Below are 8,219 nucleotides of genomic sequence, written 5' to 3'. Positions count from 1 at the left end.
ATTCATAGGTTGAAGCTAAAAAATGTATCTTTGCCCATCATACACCATACAACTTTCTGTGAAATGTCAAGTCAAATCTGCAGACTGGCTCTGACGTTTGGTAACTAGTGTTGGCTCATTTAAACTCTAAACCAGGGCAAAATCTGGACAAAAGTAGTGCAAGTATATTCCAGCTATTTATTTGTGGGACATGATTACTTGATTCTGATTAGCTAAGTTGGGGAAGTCATGGCTTAATGGTTAGAGAGTCGGACTCGTGATCCAAAGGTTGTGGGTTCCAGTTTCGGGCCGGCAGGGATTGTAGGTGGGGGGAGTGAATGTCCAGCGCTCTCTCCACCCTCAATACCAGGACTGAGGTGCCCTTGAGCAAGGCACCGAACCCCCAACTGCTCCCCAGGCACCGCAGCATAAATGGCTGCCCACTGCTCCGGGTGTGTGTTCACGGTGTGTGTGTGTGTTCACTGCTGTGTGTGTGCACGTTGGATGGGATAAATGCAGAGCACGAATTCTGAGTATGTCCAAAAAAAAAAAGTTTCTGTAACTTGCAGTTTCTTCATATCACTTCACAAAATAATTTTTGAATTGTTGCAAAGTTTGAAGTTAACACCAAAGAGCCACACACAGCAAGAAAAAAAGGTGTGAAAATAGACAGCATTTCTGTGAAAACGCAGCAGCTGTATGAAAGATGATATGGGTAACTGTCAGTCTGAAAATAGCATAAAAAGTAAGGGGTGAGAATAATATAGACCTTATGTGTCAGAGAAACAAGTGTGCAGCCTTCTTTTAAACGTATGTTTTTGTGGTAGCTCTGTATATTTCTATGGAATCGCTGTTGAAGAGCTGCTGAAGTGAATTTGCTTTTTTTGCAGATTTAATGAAAGTTATCGTGAGCATTGTAACATTGGAGCATAATGTTAAAACAAACACTTTATCCATAAATCCATGCGACCTTACCTTTTTTCTCTCTGAACAAACAGTAAGACAGAACACAATGAATGCAATGCTGAAAAGGGGCAGAGCTATATAAGGTCTATAGAAATGGAGAAGTATACACGGCACAAAAATGGAAGTTCAAACACCAAATTCTAAAGATGGCTGAATTAGAACCCCAACACTGAAACCCTCTTTACATAGAAGATATATTAGGGTTCCTTGAAAGATGTTGTTCCAGTAAGTCTGGTTGAAGAATTAAAGGCAAGTAATTTGAATCAATGAAAATTGAATTTCCAATGAAAATACTCGGTTACTAAATTAAAAAATTCTGGTTCAAGTTCTGTTTAACAGTTGAGCATGTTGATATCATTGATGATGTGTGTGTGTATAATATATATATATATATATATATATATATATATATATATATATATATATATATATATATATATATATATATATATATTACTCATTGCAATAAAATACTATTTAATATATGCTCGTACCTATTTAAAAGTGTTATAGCCTGATAGATCATTTCTAGACTTACTGCTGACTGGAACAAATGTTACTTTGAGCTGGTTCTTTTTAGTGAACTTGATGAACCAGTACACCAAATCGGACTGAATCATTTAAAACAGTTTGCAGCTTGAGTCAACATTTAGCCTGTTAACTTGCTCAACAAGCTATAATTTGCTAGCTGCCCAGTCAAAACTCATTTTTGGACATGTCTGACAAGACACTATGACTTGAAATGAAGTGATATTTATTATTGCTTGGACAAAATGCAGCACGTTTCTTTGTGAAATTGAAATATAACTATAATAATATACTAACATAGCACTTGCATATTATTGCTCTTTTGTTGGTTTTTATTGCTTCAATTCTCATTTGTAAGTCGCTTTGGATAAAAGCCTCTGCTAAATAAAATGTAAATATAATGTAAATGTAAATAACAAAACTATATTGAAATTTTAAAACAAGCTCCAAATCAAGTAAGTAACACACACAAAAAAGAAATCTCTTCGTATAAACAAAATAAGGCTTTGTGCTCTTTCCATTTAAAATTAGAAGCAACCACTGCATTTTAATCATGATCCAAACAAAGATGCTGCATACATGCAACATGAGCAGTTTATAATCTAAATTAGATTGTACAATTTCGAAATGTGAAGCAAAAACAGAATGGACTGACTTCAGTTTTGTGAAACTACTGTATACATAAACAATATCTGCATGAAATAAAACAGAAGACGAGCTGAATGAGACGCAGATTCACTCTCTGCCAGCAGGTGGCCCTTTAAGCATTTCCTTGGTTTGTGCTGTAAACAAAGCAGCGCTGCACTTATGAACTTTAATATGGACTATACAGAGGCAAGATGAAAATAAAAAATACCATCTAAACTTTTCTAAAGACAGTAAGTTCCTCTCAGACATACATTCATATAAACTCCTACCCCTAATTGAATCGCGATTTGTTTAGCATCTCAACCGATTTGAATCGTCATATATATGAATCGATCTTCAACTGGCTCGCGGTTAATCGTTACATCCATATTTTCTATAGATGCTCTCGGCATGACCCAAGAAATCTATCAAGACCAGTCGCATGACAATAGGCAAAACTAATCAAAAGATATTAGCATTTTTAAAAATTTCATTATAATTATTGACCACAAGGTGGCGCTGCCACAAAACATCTTGAATACCTTTAGGGCATGGTGTCGAAGAAACATACAGTACTGCGTTTCATAACGGTACACCAATGCATTCATAAAATACACCATTTTACAACTACATTCAAAATGGCCAGTGGATGACATTGGGTATGGATTGGGTATGCTCAACTCTAAGATACTAGTCTTGTGATTTTTGGCCGATCCATTCAGAAATTATAAGCAAAAATTGTCTTTTTTTCACATCTCATGACCAATTAGATGGCACTATATACCGAAACTGCGCCGGTCATGGTCATTATAACACACACCAAGTTTGGTTTCAATATGTTAAAGCATTGCTGAGATACAGTATAGGCTCATGTCCATTTTGATGTGCTCTTTGTCAAATTTGTTTGTGCATTATTCGAGAATGGTTTAACTAATCAACTTGAATTCCATAACTTTTTGTCAGCATGGTCTAAAAATGATCAAAGTTTGGTGAAAATCAGACAAACTCTCTAGGATGACTTTGAAAAGTATGTTTTTAGAATAATTCAAAATTGCAAAAAGTCTTGACCCATAGAAATTTAAATTGCATATTTGTTCAACACAGCATGAGCTAAGGAATTAGAGGAAAGTATAACTTTATGGTTCAAAAGTTATTAGCACAAACTTGAATGAAACTAGACAAGTGGTGGCACTAGAGCGTTTGAATTAGAGACTCCAGATTTGGTGATTAATGTTCAGACTGTCTTCTATCTATCAATTTTCAGTTAAAGGCATTTCATTATTGAATTCAATGACATCTCTGAATTCAATAATGAAATGCCTTTAACTGAAAATTGAGTGTTTAATCTTATCATTATACATTACTGACACTATATCCTCCAATTTGATACTGTTAAGTGCTTTGACACAATCTGTATTATGAAAAGCGCTATATAAATAAAGGTGACTTGACTATCTGTATGCCAAATTTCTATGGGTTGCTATAGACTTCCAGAGCAGCAGCAGAAGAAGATTTACAAATATAAGCACCTTCAGTGCTTGGCCCCTAATAACAAAAAGAAATGGACTGAAATAACCAATCTTTCACTTTAAGCTTTTGTTTTGTGAAGAGTGATTTTTCCTTAACAATGGAAGAAGAGGCAAAAGCTATGAAAACAAGAGTGTTTCTTCCCGTACAGTAATATGAATCCTGCAGCAATAAAATGTACTGTATGGTTGTTGTCCACACAGGAAGTACCTACTGTAGCCAAAGCACAAGATGAAGACTTCTGGGAATCCATACTGTGCTTTCATTCCACCAAGTCTATCATTTTGGATCTAACAGCGACTAAAATGTATGGCGTTGCTAGGGAGAGAGGTACAGTGAGAATTTCCTGGTTCCCACAGTGAAATGGGAGATTAGGAGGTAGGTATATGAGTCCACCTGGGTTACAGGCCAGGGTTTGTAGATGTCTGGCCATATCCACTTAAAGGAATCAAATCTTGTAGGCTATATCTGATTCCAAGCCTTTTGAGCTCTACCATAGGACCAAGCTCCCTTCTGCTAAGTCCTTAGCAGGTAAGTCTTTTGTGGCTCAGGCTTTTGGCTGAAGGGGATAGTGTCACTGACAGCCACTGATGCGTCCGAGGGGCAACTCCGACAGTGACCCTGTGGGGTTGGTGCTTAGTGCTTGCCCCAAGTAATAGGCCTATGGCATGCACTCCCCTAGAGGGGACCACTAGAGGATGCAGTGTGAGTTCCCTTGAAAGGGAACGTCTCAGTTTACACATGTAACCATGGTTCACTGAGAGGGAATGAAACGTTCCTCTGGTGTCCTTTTATACTATGGTCGAACAGGTAGTGTCGTCATAGGTTGTCACTGGCCAATGTTATTGTCATGTTTAGACATGTGCTTCAGACACTGGTCACGCTGGAGGCATTGCCCATAGCAACTGCTAGAGGACGCAACATCTCGTTCCATCTCAGGTACCATAGATGGCGACAAGAGATGAGTGAGTCAGCAGTAAAGACTTGTATCCAATGAGACTGAAACAGGGTTGTAAACAAGTTATTTTTACTTTTAACAACACCTTGTAAAACGCAGCCAACAAATGCATTGAGCTGCGCTGTCACCTCAGCGGATATTCAAGCTAATGTTTATTGTGAATATGAGATTGAGCTAAAGAAGGAATGCTGTATGAGATGCAGGTAATCACATTTAGGTGGTCATTAATGCAAATGAATATGAACTTGAGTCATTAAAAAATATTGAACAGCTTTGAACATGGCTCATCAAATACAGATTTGGAGTAGAAATCATCTGTTTTATAATATAAAACATCAATTAAAATATCTTTAAATGAACGCTAACCATACTGATGCAACCATTCCACACTTCTTTTTTCAGAATACTTACATAAGCTAACAAAAAGGTAAACCAACTCATGTCATGCTGACCTGAAGTAATCATGTACTCTTGGAAAGGGTTAGTTAACCTTTAATAGATTTCAAATACACAAATGAGACCGTAAATTCCGACTGCTGTCACTGCTGTTGAAATGTTAACAGAGTTTGATTCATGACTCTATAAAAGGCCACACATCTGCTGTGTGCCTGACGTCAAATAGCATCTCACTTCCAATCAAACATGCAATTCTACATAATCATAAATCCCTGTTTAATGTCAGACTCATCGCTCCCTTTTTCTGTGGGAAACTGAAAATGATGCAATACTGAAAATACTGAACACAATAGGATCATGTGTGATTTTAACCTTTGGGTTAGTGGGTTAAAATCTGGTATGCATAATAATGCTGAGAATATGAGATAGATATCCAAAAATATTTGACTCATTTCAGCATTGGAATCAGTGGTTTCCACATCTGTATTCCTTTATGTGATCCTATACTTGTGCAATAAATAAAAAATAAAAATGTAATAATATTATTGCTAAAATAATACATTAAATCACATTCTTTCATCTCCGTGAACTAACAGGAAATTGTCAAATACTAAATCTGTGGCATCATGATATCATGCAAATATTATGAAGATTATGCAGCAGTCGTTATGGGGAACGAGAATATCCAACAACTGTTTTAGAGTTTGGAAAACTGCTATATCTTAGTTAGATTTTTCGGATTAATCTAAAGGCCACTGCATGGGGTATGCTGTCATTTCAGGAAATATGACATGAAAATATGACATTTGCTTTATGTACGTTTACTTGGATTTATTGCAAATGACCGACCTGTATTGTGCTGTTTTCCCACCCAAATTCAAGTTCCCTATCCTCAAACTAATCTGGCATGCATTTTTCTACACTTTAAAAGTGGTTTTTGTTGTCTTCAGTGTATTTCACTCCTAAATTGCATTGCCCAGAAACATTATGAGACTATTTAACCAGTGTTGGGTGTAATGCATTACAAGTAATACATGTATTTAAATAACTTTTTCCTTGGAAAAAGTAAGGGATTACTTGATTTTTCTGTAATTTAATTACAGTCACTTCTGATGTAATTGTTTTAAATACTCTATGGACTTTAAAACAATTCCAGTCCCACTTTATATTATGTGGCCTTAACTAATATGTGCTTACATTATCCATTTGATACAATGCACGTTTTGTTTAAATGTCTTTACATTGTACTTATATTTCTAAAAAATACTGTCATGTAATTAATTTCTATGATAACATTTATAGTTACACTTTTGACCCATTCCTTAAACACCTTACACCTTACACCTTAAACCACCCTTAAACCTACCCATACCGCCAAACCTGCCCTGGTAACACTTTATTTTAAGGTGTTCTCATTACACGTTACATGTACTTACTATTATAATGCCAACAAATTATGCATAATTACATGCAAGTAACCCTAAGCCAAACCCTAATCCTAAACCTAACCATGTAGTAAGTACATGCAGTTAATTAATATTACTCAGTACTTAAACGTATAATTACACTGTAACAAGGACACCTTAAAATAACCCCACGGTCCATAACCTTACCCGTAATCCACCTCAGTAGCAGCAAGAGTGTTTTGCGATACATGAACACAATAAGTACATTGTGCTTATTTTGATGTATATGTATGTGTGTGTGTGTATATATTATATATGTATATAATATATATGTATATATATTATAATTGTGAACAGATGTGTTCTTGAAGTTGTAGGGACTCAAATTTAGTACAATGCTTTCATGCTAGCTGTAACTGGAAAAAAGGTTAATGAATCACTGCATCCTAAAAAACTGCAATTACCATGCTTTAATTCCAGAGTTACAAATAACATACTTCCCATAATTTCTCTTATTACGTATAATCAGATTTGTTTTCTGCTACCAAGGCTCACTTTTCTGAATCTTTCGGGTGTAAGGACATGAATGTTTCTACATTTACACTTGCTTTATTAAATTGTATAATCATCCTTAACATTTGCTAACCAGTATCTTAAGTGAATTTGTCAAAACTATTCGTACGAACAGCAGAAAACAATGGATTACTGTATCTTGCTCAAAATCATTAATTCATCTTTTAAAAGTATTTGTGTCAGTCAACGTATCAAAAGGACCAGTCCTTCTGTCTCTATTCACAAACAAGATAATATCATAGTCATAATAGCCCTGTTGTGGATATAACAATGTAATCTGTCATCATTTCCTTATGTAAACTATGGCTAGTAATCTGGATTACATAATCAAATTCCCAAAAATTAAGTACTTGTATTTAGGTTAAATGAAATTTTAAAATACTCGGAATCAGACTAGGTACTTTTTTATCGATTACATGATTACATATTATTCACAATAGCAATAATTTTATTTATAATTTATTGATTCTCCCCAATTCCTTTTTTTCCATCTTTTAAATACTCATTTCTAAAATCCCAGGTGAAAACAAGTACACTTCCATAATGTACTTAAAGTGCTCTATTTATACACACTAATTTTGTACTTGATGTACTAAAAATGATCCTTTTGTACTTCTGATAAACTTAAGATCATCTAAAGATCATCATTCACACAAAGACCAGTCACTAGTCAGGTGGCTACACACATTTGACCTCTAGATTTACACATCATTTCAATTTTATGGCGTGTTTTCTCAGCATTTTAACATTGCTTCAACTACTGATGAACATTAATTTTTATTAGAATTTTCATTCAGTGTGTTATTTAATCGTGTGTTACTATGTCTTTGGAAGACTTTTAATCACATTAACATGCACAAATTCACGTTATTCTTTATTTACATGTAATGGAGGGATTTGTAAACTTGTACCCTTGAGATTTTAAGGCAATAATGTTCACTCTTCTCTGATGTTGGTTAATGGTCACATGACATGCAGTTAATGCACTTTATTGCATTTTTATATCAATAATCAACAAGATTATTGGGGAAGTCGTGGCCTAATGGTTAGAGAGTCGGACTCGTAATCCAAAGGTTGCGGGTTCGAGTCTCGGGCCGGCAGGGATTGTAGGTGGGGGGAGTGAATGTACAGCGCTCTCTCCACCCTCAATACCACGACTGAGGTGCCCTTGAGCAAGGCACCGAACCCCCAACTGCTCCCCGGGCGCCGCAGCATAAATGGCTGCTCCGGGTGTGTGTTCACGGTGTGTGTGTGTGTTC

Source organism: Barbus barbus, assembly GCF_936440315.1.
Source record: "Barbus barbus genome assembly, chromosome: 31".
NCBI lineage: Eukaryota > Metazoa > Chordata > Actinopteri > Cypriniformes > Cyprinidae > Barbus > Barbus barbus.
The sequence above is the reverse complement of the archived record's forward strand: the minus strand, read 5'-3'. Positions refer to the sequence as shown.